At 47.7% G+C, this 15331-nt stretch overlaps 1 pseudogene; it reads left to right on the forward strand.

The window, feature by feature from the left end:
• The first annotated feature begins 14878 nt into the window (after positions 1-14878).
• Positions 14879-14996, forward strand: LOC124791183 (annotated as a pseudogene).
• The last annotated feature ends 335 nt before the right edge of the window (positions 14997-15331 follow it).

The following is a 15331-nucleotide window of genomic DNA, read 5'->3' on the forward strand; positions in this document are numbered from 1 at the left end:
CATTACGCAGACGGGCGTGAAGTCTGGAACATGACAACTTATGAATGAATGAGTAGAAAAGTATGTAGATGCTTTTTACTTAACTTTTTAATTATCCTTGGAATACATCTCTCTTGAATACTCGTAAGCTATAGGCACTGATACAAATGGCTCCTTGCTAGTTCGTAGCCATTAACTTCTGATGGCTATTCTGTCTCTAGGCTAATGAGAGAGAAAGGCTTCGTACAACTGGGCGATAGCTAGGTTCGCGTACAACTGGGCGATAGCTAGGTTCGCGTACAACTGGGCGGTAGCTAGTGCTCTCGTACAACTGGGGTCGAGTCCACTCTCGTATCACGAGACCTGCCTTGGTGGTGGCGCTAGGTCTGCGATCACAGTGGCGACACGCGGGTCCGACATGTACTACCTGGACCGCGGCCGATTTAAACTACCACCTAGCAAGTGTGGTGTCTGGCGGTGACACCACATTCCTCCCCCGCAAATCGGCGAACGGTCGTGTAATAAGGCTTCCGCCCGCCGTGGGGAGGACCACATGTTGACGTATGCGATGAGGTGGGAAGCCTAACAACAGGCGAGGCTGTGCCACCCGCACCCGGCCATCCGGTCCGAGGGGAGCTAGGAAACGCCTGCAAAACTAGTCCAGGGTGCACGTCAACATGCGGTGTATGCGCCCGTGAGAAGACATGAGGGACCGAAGGGTCTATGTCCATGGCGTCGGGGTAGCCGACGCGCGATGACGTCATGTGGTCCGGAGCGGGCTGGAGTTCCATGGCGGAGGACAGCTGGTCACGGGAAGCGATCGGCGGCGCGTGACCCTGGGAGGCGCCTGACGGCTGCAACGAAGCGTCGAATGCGGTCGGCGGCGGCGGCGGCTGCTGCTGCTGCTGCGGCGGCGGCGGCGCGTCGCCATCGGGCAAAATGGAAGGCATCGTCGGTAACACCTGGGGATGAGGCGAGCCAGTAGATGGGTCCCCAGGGCGCTGACCGGACGGCACCGTCGCTGAAAGCAGACGGGGAGCGGCAGAACCCGAGCGACGACAGAGGCGCAGCTGATTGAGATGCCGACGCACCTCACCAGAGGCCCCCAAAACCAAATACATCGCGCGGCCGAGGCAGCGAAGAATGCGCCCTGCAAGCCAACGCCGTGAACCGCGATAGTTGCGATAAAATACAACGTCGCCTGGAGCAAAAGCAGGAGTCTGCCGCTGCACAGGAACCTGATGCGGCGGATGCAGCAAAGACATCAAGGTGCGATGAGGACGACCGTGGAGCAACTCAGCCGGCGAGCGACCATCTCGGGGCTGAGAGCGATACGAAGACAAAAAGAGCAACAATGCGTCCTCCCGAGAATGCGACTCTTTCAATTTCAACATCTGGGACTTGAAAGTCCGGACCAAACGTTCAGCGGCACCGTTGGACTGAGGCGAAAACGGCGCGGATGTCAGATGTTGAATACCATTGGCCCGGCAGAATGACTGAAATTCTGCGGACATGAATTGTGGGCCATTGTCGGAAACAATAGTCTGCGGAAGACCTTCAATGCAAAAGATAGCAGACAACGCTTGGATGGTGGCGGAGGACGTCGTGGAAGACATCCGGACAACAAAAGGAAAATTACTGAAGGCATCGACCAGAACCAACCATCGAGCATTCCAGAATGGACCAGCAAAATCAATGTGCAAGCGTTGCCAAGGGGAAGTGGCTTTTGGCCACGCAAAGACTTTCCGCGGCGGTGCGGACTGTTGTTCGGCACTCGCCGGGCACGAAGAACACATATTCGTAATCGCAGCATCGATTCCGAACCAAGTACAGTGCTGACGAGCAAGTTGTTTCGTTCGCACTATACCCCAATGTCCTTGGTGAAGAAGCCGTAAAACAGAGGACTGTAACGAACGTGGGACCACGACTCTGGACTGATCATTATCAGAACGCAACAACAAAACACCACGTCGAACAAAAAGTCTCTCCTTGTGAGCAAAAAATCGGCGAACCAACGGATCCTCGATCCGAGACTTTGACAAAGGCCATTGCATAGCAACAAAACGTAAAACAGTAGCAAGGACAGGGTCAGCAGCTGTGGCTGTAGCGACACGACGAAAATCAATCGGAAACGATTCGACCACTTCATCGGTTTCCGAATCAATGAACATGCAAGCAAGTTCGGAAGAATCGAATGCTTTATCCTCCGCAACAGGCAAACGGGACAACGCATCGGCGTTTCCGTGCTTAGCAGTGGACCGATACAAGATATCGTAGCGGTACTGCGAGAGGAAAATAGACCAGCGAATGAATTTCTGCGCTGTACGCGGAGGTACAGGCTTGGTCGGATGAAAAAGCGATGTCAAAGGTTTGTGGTCTGTGATGATGGTAAAGTGACGACCATACAAGAAATCATGGAACTTAGTAACACCAAACACGAGAGCCAAAGCTTCTTTCTCTATCTGTGAATAATTTCTTTGCGCAGACGAGAGCAATTTGGACGCAAAGGCAATAGGGCGATCATGGGAGCCAACTTTGTGCGCAAGCACAGCACCGATCCCGAAATCTGATGCATCTACCATCAACAAAAGGGGTTTCTGGGGATCGAATGGCGGAAGGCAAGTATTAGAAAGCAACGCCGATTTCAACTGGCGAAAGGCGCGTTCGCATTCCGTCGTCCAGAGAAACGGAACACCCGTACGGCATAAGCGATGAAGCGGAGCTGAAATGAAAGAGGCAGTGCGCGCATTCACTCACACCTTGTGATTCTACATTGTTCAATGTTCTTGCGACCCCATCACGCAATGCGTGGGGAACATTGCGCGCCCTGAAAAATTTCGGTTGCGCGTTTACCTTCAGTTCTAAATGTGCTTCATAGTTTTTAGCGCAACCTAAGCCCGGTGCACAAATGTCTGCAAATGCGTCACACAGCCGAGAAACACTGTCTGTAGGCACAGTCTGATTCACTGATAGGACCTGATTTACAATAGACATGTTAAACAACTTAAATAAATCTAGACCAAATAAGTTCACTGCAGAAGAAGAACGAAGAACGTAAAAGGACACAAGTTTTGTTTGTCCCTTGAATGTTGCAAGAAGGCTGCACTGTCCTAACACAGGAATTTTCTGTCCGGAATATGTGGTTAGCTTAACATTTGCGGCACGCAACGGAGGTTTGCCCAGTTGTTTGTACGTGTCGTGATTGAGCAATGAAACTGCAGCTCCGGTATCGAGCCGGAATGGTATCACTTTGCCGTCAAAGTCTAAGTCCACAAAAAGTTTATTGTCCTGCTGACGACAAGAGCGACTGTTTTGTGCAATTGGAACAGACACTGGTACAGAATCACTTGCTAAGTGACGTGATTTCCGGCGACGTCGACGCACAGTTTTTGTGGGACGATCACTGTTACTGTTTGAGAAAGTGTCACTGGACGAAGTGGAATTAACGACATGAATGTCCATAGGCGAAGGTCCACGAGCCTGAGTGTCCTTGATTCGATTCCGGCGCGAAGCAAAGGGCCTGGAATGATTGTGATTGTCTGATCTGAGCTTTTTCTGGCAAACACTTTGAACATGTCCTTTCGTATTGCAGAAAAAGCAAATAGCTTGGCGTGACGGGCAATGTTCACGCGAATGTCTAGTAGCACACCGCGGGCATGATTTCACTGCATGTGTGTGCTGGCGCGGCACACCTGGCTTAGCACGCGGCGGTCGCTGTGTGTCCGTGCGCGAGGCCCTGTTACCGGGCCGTGCAGCGCGTCCAGCGGGCCGGTTAATGTTACACACGGCTGGCGAAGTTTCAAAAGATTCCTGAGCACAGTCCAGTGTGTCCTGTCTATCCAATATGTCTATCACTTGTTGAAGGGAGGGATTAACTAGTTTCAAAATTTGCTCCCGTATGCGAACATCAGAAACGTTCTGTGCAATTGCATCACGCACCATTGTATCTGAATAAGAAAGACCACAGTCACATTCAAAGGCACAGTCCCTAGTAAGTCCTTGCAATGTTGCTACCCACTCCCTATTAGTTTGACCGGCCGTACGTTTTGTACGAAAAAACGTATACCGTTTTGCAACCACATTAACTGTTTCTTTGAAAGAGGCATCTAAGGCCGACAAAATTTCCTCGTATGACAGAGTTGCTACGTCTCGTCGGGGAAACAATTTCACTATCACACGGTATGTGGACACACCGACACAAGAAAGCAAAAACGGCTGCCGCTCATTACCTTGAATTCTGTAGGCAGCCATGTGAAAGGCGAACTGACGAGACCACTCTTGCCAGGTCTCGTCGGCGGCCACGTATGGTCGAAAGGGAGGTGCAACAGCGTTCAGTGGCAGCGGTAGCGATGAAGCGGCGGCGGCCGCATCGGTTTGAATGGTACGTTGACCCTGGACGAGCTGTCCAAGGGCATCCAGTAACGCCTGCGTCTGCTGAGTCTGCAAGCGATAAAATTCGGACAGTACATCTGGAGAATGTGGCGAAGCCATGACACAAATAAATGTAAGCAATCAGAAAACTTTAAAACGGCGCCAATGAAGCAAACAAACGAAGTAATACAAACTCTTTATCTCGTCGCCATATGTAGTGTCGGTAGCTGGACCGACACAGTGAAGTTTAGCTGAAAAGAAAGCTAGACTAACGCGGTAGCCGATAGTGCACGCTCGGCATTACGCAGACGGGCGTGAAGTCTGGAACATGACAACTTATGAATGAATGAGTAGAAAAGTATGTAGATGCTTTTTACTTAACTTTTTAATTATCCTTGGAATACATCTCTCTTGAATACTCGTAAGCTATAGGCACTGATACAAATGGCTCCTTGCTAGTTCGTAGCCATTAACTTCTGATGGCTATTCTGTCTCTAGGCTAATGAGAGAGAAAGGCTTCGTACAACTGGGCGATAGCTAGGTTCGCGTACAACTGGGCGATAGCTAGGTTCGCGTACAACTGGGCGGTAGCTAGTGCTCTCGTACAACTGGGGTCGAGTCCACTCTCGTATCACGAGACCTGCCTTGGTGGTGGCGCTAGGTCTGCGATCACAGTGGCGACACGCGGGTCCGACATGTACTACCTGGACCGCGGCCGATTTAAACTACCACCTAGCAAGTGTGGTGTCTGGCGGTGACACCACATAAATTATACCAAAAAAGTTATAGATTGAATGCCCTAAGCCACCAACAGGTGATTTAATACTCCACTGGAGACCTTTGGAGATAAGAGAACGACTTGTATGAATATCAAGAGCTCAGATGGAAACCCAGTTCTAAGCAAAGAAGGGAAAGCAGAAAGGTGGAAGGAGTATATACAGGGTCTATACAAGGGCGATGTACTTGAGGACAATATTATGGGAATGGAAGAGGATGTAGATGAAGATGAAATGGGAGATATGATACTGCGTGAAGAGTTTGACAGAGCACTGAAAGACCTGAGTCGAAACAAGGCCCCCGGAGTAGACAATATTCCATTGGAACTACTGACGGCCGTGGGAGAGCCAGTCCTGACAAAACTCTACCATCTGGTGAGCAAGATGTATGAAACAGGCGAAATACCCTCAGACTTCAAGAAGAATATAATAATTCCAATCCCAAAGAAAGCAGGTGTTGACAGATGTGAAAATTACCGAACTATCAGCTTAATAAGTCACAGCTGCAAAATACTAACACGAATTCTTTACAGACGAATGGAAAAACTGGTAGAAGCCAACCTCGGGGAAGATCAGTTTGGATTCCGTAGAAACAATGGAACACGTGAGGCAATACTGACCTTACGACTTATCTTAGAAGAAAGATTAAGGAAAGGCAAACCTACGTTTCTAGCATTTGTGGACTTAGAGAAAGCTTTTGACAATGTTGACTGGAATACTCTCTTTCAAATTCTAAAGGTTGCAGGGGTAAAATGCAGGGAGCGAAAGGCTATTTACAATTTGTACAGAAACCAGATGGCAGTTATAAGAGTCGAGGGACATGAAAGGGAAGCAGTGGTTGGGAAGGGAGTAAGACAGGGTTGTAGCCTCTCCCCGATGTTGTTCAATCTGTATATTGAGCTAGCAGTAAAGGAAACAAAAGAAAAATTCGGAGTAGGTATTAAAATTCATGGAGAAGAAATAAAAACTTTGAGGTTCGCCGATGACATTGTAATTCTGTCAGAGACAGCAAAGGACTTGGAAGAGCAGTTGAATGGAATGGACAGTGTCTTGAAAGGAGGATATAAGATGAACATCACCAAAAGCAAAACAAGGATAATGGAATGTAGTCCAATTAAGTCTGGGGTTGCTGAGGGAATTAGATTAGGAAATGAGGCACTTAAAGTAGTAAAGGAGTTTTGCTATTTGGGGAGCAAAATATCTGATGATGGTCGAAGTAGAGAGGATATAAAATGTAGGCTGGCAATGGCAAGGAAAGCGTTTCTGAAGAAGAGAAGTTTGTTAACATCCAGTATTGATTTAAGTGTCAGGAAGTCATTTCTGAAAGTATTCGTATGGAGTGTAGCCATGTATGGAAGTGAAACATGGACGATAACTAGTTTGGACAAGAAGAGAATAGAAGCTTTCGAAATGTGGTGCTACAGAAGAATGCTGAAGATAAGGTGGGTAGATCACATAACTAACGAGGAAGTATTGAATAGGACTGGGGAGAAGAGAAGTTTGTGGCACAACCTGACCAGAAGAAGGGATCGGTTGGTAGGACATGTTCTGAGGCATCAAGGGATCACCAATTTAGTATTGGAGGGCAGCGTGGAGGGTAAAAATCGTAGAGGGAGACCAAGAGATGAATAGACTAAGCAGCTTCAGAAGGATGTAGGTTGCAGTAGGTACTGGGAGATGAAAAAGCTTGCACAGGATAGAGTAGCATGGAGAGCTGCATCAAACCAGTCTCAGGACTGAAGACCACAACAACAACAACTGGGTGGATCCTGATTGGCAAAGGCCGTTTAACTAGGTGATCAGTGACTCAAGTACTCTGACCCTAAAAATGTGGGTAACGCAAGCTGAATTGATCTGAGGCTGGGCAGACTTTGACTGATCAAATCTACCGACGTTTCTCTATATAAGTGCAGCTGAGAGCAAGTGGCAATTGAAATCTGTACGCTGTTATAAGGCCGGAGCGGCAGTTCGCTACCCTGTATACTTTTGCGGCGACGGGACCTGCAGCTGGCGACATGTGTGCGGCGGAGGATGTGAAACGTGGAGGTACCACCTGTGAATTCATCGCGGCCACGAAAGAAATGCAAAAATCTCACGGTCTAGCGAACAGGCAGACAGATCGCAATTTACTCTCTACCAGAGACATGAAAGATTTCAGTGTGTGACACACCCGTTCGCTGGTCGTACAAAGGACCAATTTGGCTCGCGTATACAACAGAGCACACAAGGATACCAACGTCATGACTGGTAAACCAAAAACGAATAAGTGTGCACTCCGCAAACGAGTAGTTCGAGGCACAGTAAGAGCTTCACCTCAGGTTCCCCAGTCTCCTTGCGAGTGAAGTTAGTCTCAGGACAGGTTCCAAGAACCGACTACACATGCCAGAGCTTCGACCCGAAGTCTCTTACTAGACCAAAGTCCTGCACCCCAGTGCTTCGCACCTCTCCAGAAAAAAAATTCCTTCTTGGAAAGTGCATGAATGACACCGCCTTCCCTCTATATTGAGACAATCACAAGGCTCTAGAGGCACTAAATCTACCGTCCCACACGACAGCACAAACTCATGTCGAACCTGCATCTCTGAAAAAAAAAGAAACCGCTAATTACTGGCTTTTTTAAGTTTTTGCAGAGGGAAAACTGATGATTTCCTCCGAATTCATGTCGCTTCCCACAGCAACAAGCGAACAGGTACTATCTCAAAGACCTTTATCTAATTCGCCTTTGCCTTGGAGCTTGTTTGTCCTAGATATGAGATGCAATAAACGTTTCTCTGATGCCAGAGTTTTCCTATACAACAAAGGCGGCCGAGGGAAGCTGTTCATTGGCCTACTTGCATTATTGGCGAACACAAAAACATGTGAATTTTTATTACGCACGGCTCAGTACACATTGCCTGGTTTCCGACTCCACTGGGTAGACAAGTTCCTTTAGACCGTCGCCCCTGCCCAACATTCTGTTGGCGCAACGGCAGGTATCGCAGCGTTGTTCTGCTGCAGCCCTGTCTTGATGAGGGGCTGCCCTGTATGGCTGTGGGCCTGTCTGGAAAAATTTACTAAGGGATGGACTCGCCGCCAATTGATTTCAACTCCCAACAAGCCGTCTCTAAGAGCTAAGAATCATAAAAGTGTCTCATGCTTTTAACCCCTACCAAGCTCCATCAACGTCTGCTGAGGCCATTAACTTTCTGGAGTCACTCAAGGTGCGTCTGGATTTAACAGACCTATAATAATTTTCCATACGCGAAAAATAGGCGAGAGAGTAACTTGTCCTCTCTCAAGCACATCTGTCGAAGATCATCTCTTTCATGATAGTAGATTTGTTTTAGGGTTTATACGAAGGCAAGCTTATTTGAAGTGTTCATGGTCATTAATTTTTGAAGTCTATTTACGCTATGTGATAAATGGTATACGGACACCCGGCTGAAAATGACTTACAAATTTGTGGCGCCCTCCATCGGTAATGCTAGAGTTCAATATGGTATTGGTTCACCCTTTGCCTTGATAACAGCTTCCACTCTCGCAGGCATACATTCAGTCAGGTGCTGAAATGTTTCTTGGGGAATGGCAGCCCATTCTTCGCAGTGTGCTGTCAGTCGGTGAGTTCTGGCACAAAATCGGCATTCCAAAACACCCCGAAGGTGTTCTATAGTTTTTAGGTCAGGATTCTGTGCAGGCCAATCCATTACAGGGACGTTATTGTCGCATAACCACTCCGCCAAAAGCTGTGCATTATGAACATTTGCTCGATTGTGAGAAATATGCAGTTTCTATCCCCGAATTTCTCTTCAACAGTGGGAAGCAAGAAGGTGCTTAAAACATCAATGTTGGCCTGTGCTGTGAATGTGTCACGCAAAACAACAAGGGGTGCAAGCTCCCTCCATGAAAAACACGACCACACCATAACATCACCGCCTTCGAATTTGACTGTTAGCACTACACACGCTGGCAGATGACGTTCACCGCGCATTCGCCATACCCACACCCTGCCATCGCATCGCCACATTCTGTACCGTCATTCGTCACTCCACACAACGGTTTTCCTCTGTGCAATCGTCCAATGTTTACGCTCCTTACACCAAGCGATACGTCTTTGGCATTTACTGGGGTGATGTGTGGCTTATGAGCAGCCGCTCGACCATGAAATCCAAGTTTTCTCACCTCCCGCCTAACTGTCATAGTACTAGGAGTAGATCCTTATGCAGTTCGGAATTCCAGTGTGATGATCTGGATAGATGTCTGCCTATTACACATTACGACCCTCTTCAACCATCGGCGGTCTCTGTCACTCAACAGACAAGGTCGGCCTGTACGATTTTGTGCCGTACATGCCCCTTCACTTTTCACTTCACTGTAATATGAGAGACAATGGTCCTAGGGATGTTTAGGAGTGAGGAAATCTCTTGTACAGACGTATGACACAAGTGACAGCCAATCATCACGTTCGAAAAGTCCGTGAGTTCCGCGGAGCGCTCCATTCTTCTCTCTCACGACGTCTTATGACTACTGAGATCGCTGACATGGGGTACCTCGCAGTAGGTGGCAGCACGATGTACCCAATATGAAAAACGTACGTTTTTGGGGGTGTTCGAATACTTCTTATCACATAGTGTAGATTTGATCGAAGCTTATGGCATGGGCACCAGAAAACAGTTTACAGTCACGTTTTTCACGACTGCTCACTCCACAAATACACTCCTGGAAACTGAAATAAGAACACCGTGAATTCATTGTCCCAGGAAGGGGAAACTTTATTGACACATTCCTGGGGTCAGATACATCACATGATCACACTGACAGAACCACAGGCACATAGACACAGGCAACAGAGCATGCACAATGTCGGCACTAGTACAGTGTATATCCACCTTTCGCAGCAATGCAGGCTGCTATTCTCCCATGGAGACGATCGTAGAGATGCTGGATGTAGTCCTGTGGAACGGGTTGCCATGCCATTTCCACCTGGCGCCTCAGTTGGACCAGCGTTCGTGCTGGACGTGCAGACCGCGTGAGACGACGCTTCATCCAGTCCCAAACATGCTCAATGGGGGACAGATCCGGAGATCTTGCTGGCCAGGGTAGTTGACTTACACCTTCTAGAGCACGTTGGGTGGCACGGGATACATGCGGACGTGCATTGTCCTGTTGGAACAGCAAGTTCCCTTGCCGGTCTAGGAATGGTAGAACGATGGGTTCGATGACGGTTTGGATGTACCGTGCACTATTCAGTGTCCCCTCGACGATCACCAGTGGTGTACGGCCAGTGTAGGAGATCGCTCCCCACACCATGATGCCGGGTGTTGGCCCTGTGTGCCTCGGTCGTATGCAGTCCTGATTGTGGCGCTCACCTGCACGGCGCCAAACACGCATACGACCATCATTGGCACCAAGGCAGAAGCGACTCTCATCGCTGAAGACGACACGTCTCCATTCGTCCCTCCATTCACGCCTGTCGCGACACCACTGGAGGCGGGCTGCACGATGTTGGGGCGTAAGCGGAAGACGGCCTAACGGTGTGCGGGACCGTAGCCCAGCTTCATGGAGACGGTTGCGAATGGTCCTCGCCGATACCCCAGGAGCAACAGTGTCCCTAATTTGCTGGGAAGTGGCGGTGCGGTCCCCTACGGCACTGCGTAGGATCCTACGGTCTTGGCGTGCATCCGTGCGTCGCTGCGGTCCGGTCCCAGGTCGACGGGCACGTGCACCTTCCGCCGACCACTGGCGACAACATCGATGTACTGTGGAGACCTCACGCCCCACGTGTTGAGCAATTCGGCGGTACGTCCACCCGGCCTCCCGCATGCCCACTATACGCCCTCGCTCAAAGTCCGTCAACTGCACATACGGTTCACGTCCACGCTGTCGCGGCATGCTACCAGTGTTAAAGACTGCGATGGAGCTCCGTATGCCACGGCAAACTGGCTGACACTGACGGCGGCGGTGCACAAATGCTGCGCAGCTAGCGCCATTCGACGGCCAACACCGCGGTTCCTGGTGTGTCCGCTGTGCCGTGCGTGTGATCATTGCTTGTACAGCCCTCTCGCAGTGTCCGGAGCAAGTATGGTGGGTCTGACACACTGGTGTCAATGTGTTCTTTTTTCCATTTCCAGGAGTGTATGTAATTCACACCTCTACTCGCGGCTAATGGGTCGAGCAACGACTCGTTGACTTCATGAGCCGATCTCTCAGAATAACTGCCTACACTTTTTGTTCTGCAGGTACCGAAAAGCTCTGCCTATTACCTCCCCGTCTCCGAGAAACCTGCGATCTTCGGCCCGGGGGTTATAGCTAATGTTAAGATTTGATACGTAGTAGTGCTATCGCTATCGGTATCCTTACATTACTCGTGCCCAGTCAAAACCACATGTCTGACTCATCCATCTGATACGTGACACGGTGCTTTTTGATATATCTCGTACTGCCATGTTTGCTGCTTCCTTTAATTGCTGAGCTTGTGGAACGTTTGGTTTGTGAAAGCTGAAGAATAGTGTTTTATTTGCTTCTGTTGTCGGTGTACATGTTGATGCACGAAAATGCACTGCAACTACAGGAACACTATCTTCCGTCAATCTGCTTTAAGAATTAGTTTCGCCGAGTACAACCAAATGAATAAAATGCAATGCCACATTATTTTGTGACATCATTTGACATTTATTCCCACTGTAGGTTATTACTTTTTGGTCAGTTCTTAATTCATCTAGCAGCTGACGTTGCATGTTACTGTTTAGATCTCCAGCAGCCAGATTCCATGACGATTCGACCGGTAATTGCCAGTGGTTACTCACTGAAACCAGTTACGATTATGTATTTTAGCACGAAAGCTGTTGATAGTGACTTGTGGCATACAAATTTAAAGACATATCGACACCTACCATCAATAAAAATAGGAATTCTGTGAGGTGTGTAATCACTAACAAGGAATAACTTACAGAGTGTGGAGCACACAAGAAACATGAGCTACAGTGGGAATATCAAAGCCAGTAGAGGCGGGAGAATGTGATTGCAAGACCAAGTGCTGGAGATGGTGACGGTAAGTCAGCAGCTTCCAGCGAATTTCATGGTGCCACTATCAAACCAATTATAGGCAGGGTGTTGTTATTCTTATTGTTATTGTTGTCGTTGTGATCTTCAGTCCGCAGACTCTTCTCGCTACTCTATCCCGCGCAAACCTATTCACCTCCGAATAACTACTGCAACCTACACCCTTCTGAACCTGCTTACTGCATTCATGCCTTGGCCTCTCTCTACGACTTTTACTCCCGACAATTGACTCCAGTTCTAAATTAGTGATCGCTCGATGTCCCAAATGTGTCCTGTCAACCGATCCCTTCTTTCAGTCACGTTGTGCCACAAATTATATTTCTCTTGAATTTTGCTCAGTATCTCCTCGTTAGTTATGCAATCTACCCATCTAATCTTCAGCATCCTTCTGTAGGCCAATCTCTTCTTGTCTAATCTGTTTATCATCATTGTTTCACTTCCATAAATGACTACAGTCCATACAGATGCATTCAGAAAATGCTTCCTAATACTCTAATCTATGTTCGATGTTAACAAATTTCTGCGCTTCAGAAACACTTTTTCTCATTGCCAATCTACGTTATATTATCCTCTCTATTTCGGCCATCATCAGTTGTTTTTCTGTGCAAATAGCAAAACCCATTTAATACTGTTAGTGTCTCGTTTTCTAATCTAATTCCCTCAATATCGCCTGATTTAATTCTACTCCATTCCATTATCCTTGTTCTGCTTTTGTGTTATTCATCTCATATCCGGCTTTCAAGAAACTGTCCATTTTGTTCAATTGTTCTTCCACGTCCCTTGATGCCTCTGACAGAATCACATAATCATTGGCAAGTCTCAGTTTTTTTCCCTCCCCCCTGAACTTTGATTATCGGCATAGAAACATTTAAGGTTTGCCAAAGTAGCGGAGTACGGACAATACGCAATTTTCGTAACGAATGAATGAGACGTTCTTCCATCAAAACGGCGGCGTATATTTTTGCAGCCCTCAGAACATATACTCAAAATCAAAGTAGTATTCTCCTGATTTACTTTCAATAGGCGATATGGTGTCGCTCTTTTCAGTTTCTGTACATACACAGTGAACTCTACGTCCCGAACACTATTAGAGACTCCTAAACAACGTTCCCTCCTATATTACTGAGATGTGAGCTACCCTGCTCCAGTCGCCTACTTGGGGTTCCGTGTTCCGTCATTTTCTTTTTATGATAACCTTTAACGACGTTCAAACGAGTGTCCTACACCACCAACACGCGTTTAGCCACATAATGCTTCCTTTAGAAGAGACCCCCCTTTCAACTCACCCATTTCGTTTGAGGCAAACAGTCTGGACAGCTCCTCGCTTACGATACTCATTAAAATGACCCAACGTCGTTCTATAAGCGGAACACATTTTGTGGTAGAAACACACTGTATGAATTAGAAGCAATTAACTGGAGCATTCGCAGTAATTACAGCCAAGGTGGTAAACAGAAGGAAGCTCTGCGGAATAAAATTCTGTTCTTGTGTATTTATTTCTTTTTTCAATTTGGATATGAAAATTCTTCTCGCAGATACCTCATCTACCGTTCCGTTCCTGCCTCCTCCTTTCGTCCCTCCCACATTCCACTCTCCGCTCTCTCTTTTCCTCTGTCGCTCATCATCTCATGCTGTATGACAGTTTCAGCCAGAAGTACACCTCCACTATATTCTGTTTAACACGGTCATGCTTGGGCACTGTAAGCTAAAGACTCGGTGCACAAAGAAAACTCGTTTATGTCGACGTTTCTCACTATAACGCTCTAGAAATTCTTCAAAGGCGGGGCTTTTTAAGTGTAGTGCACCTTAGAGACGTTGCTTGTCAACTCTTCACTATTTCAGACCAATTAGGTCTCGCACCTACTGAATAACGCGCGGCAGAATCTAAGTGTTAAAAACTATAGGCAATCAGGGGAAACCATGTTTAACAGATTTGAAGAAAACATTGGCTCCTTGACTATTTTTGTAAAACTATTACAAACTAAAGACTGCATTATCCTTAATTAAAAACCAGATAGTGCTTCCAGAATGAGATTTTCACTCTGCAGCGGAGTGTGCGCTGATATGAAACTTCCTGGCAGATTAAAACTGTGTGCCCGACCGAGACTCGAACTCGGGTCCCGAGTTCGAGTCTCGGTCGGGCACACAGTTTTATTCTGCCAGGAAGTTTCATATCAGCGCACACTCCGCTGCAGAGTGAAAATCTCATTCTGGAAACATTCCCCAGGCTGTGGCTAAGCCATGTCTCCGCAATATCCTTTCTTTCAGGAGTGCTAGTTCTGCAAGGTTCGCAGGAGAGCTTCTGTAAAGTTTGGAAGGTAGGAGACGAGGTACTGGCAGAAGTAAAGCTGTGGGTACCGGGCGTGAGTCGTGCTTCGGTAGTTCAGTTGGTAGAGCACTTGCCCGCGAAAGGCAAAGGTGCCGAGTTCGAGTCTCGGTCGGGCACACAGTTTTAATCTGCCAGGAAGTTTCAGATAGTGCTTATTAGCCCTTCACAGTCGTTGAGTTCGTTGTCAGAGTATCTTCCAGTGCCCAAGCGGTTTGGTATGAACCGGTCTAAACCATTTTGTACACATTACTAGCTGCCAAGGAACGGCTGTGTAAGAACCATGCACAAACGTTTCTAATTTCGTATTTTGTTAATTCTATAATATACTGTGAAATGGTTTAATTATAGTTGATTCATTATTTTAAGTATCCCTTTTGTTAGATTTAGCAACGGCCATGCCGCAATGGATACACCGGTTCCCGTGAGACCACCAAAGTTAAGCGCTGTCGGGCGTGGTCGGCACTTGGATGGGTGACCATCCAGGCCACCATGTGCTGTTGCCATTTTTGGGGGTGCACTCAGCCTCGTGAGCTACTCGACCGAATAGTAGCGGCTTCGGTCAAGAATACCATCGTAACGACCGGGAGAGCGGTGTGCTGACCCCACGCCCATCCTTCCGCATCCTCCACTGAGGATGACACGGCGGTCGGATGGTTCCGGTAGGCCACTCGTGGCCTGAAGACGGAGTGCTTTTATTAGATTTATGCAAACTGGTCATTGATCATATAATCAGGTTTAAACTTAGGCTAAGTGAAATCAGTTTCCTTTTATCATTCATATGTGAGCAATTAAGAAATATTCGCAATAAATTGTGTACAATGACAACACCAAAAGTTCT

This window comes from Schistocerca piceifrons, chromosome 3, assembly GCF_021461385.2.
Source record: "Schistocerca piceifrons isolate TAMUIC-IGC-003096 chromosome 3, iqSchPice1.1, whole genome shotgun sequence".
Taxonomy (NCBI): domain Eukaryota; kingdom Metazoa; phylum Arthropoda; class Insecta; order Orthoptera; family Acrididae; genus Schistocerca; species Schistocerca piceifrons.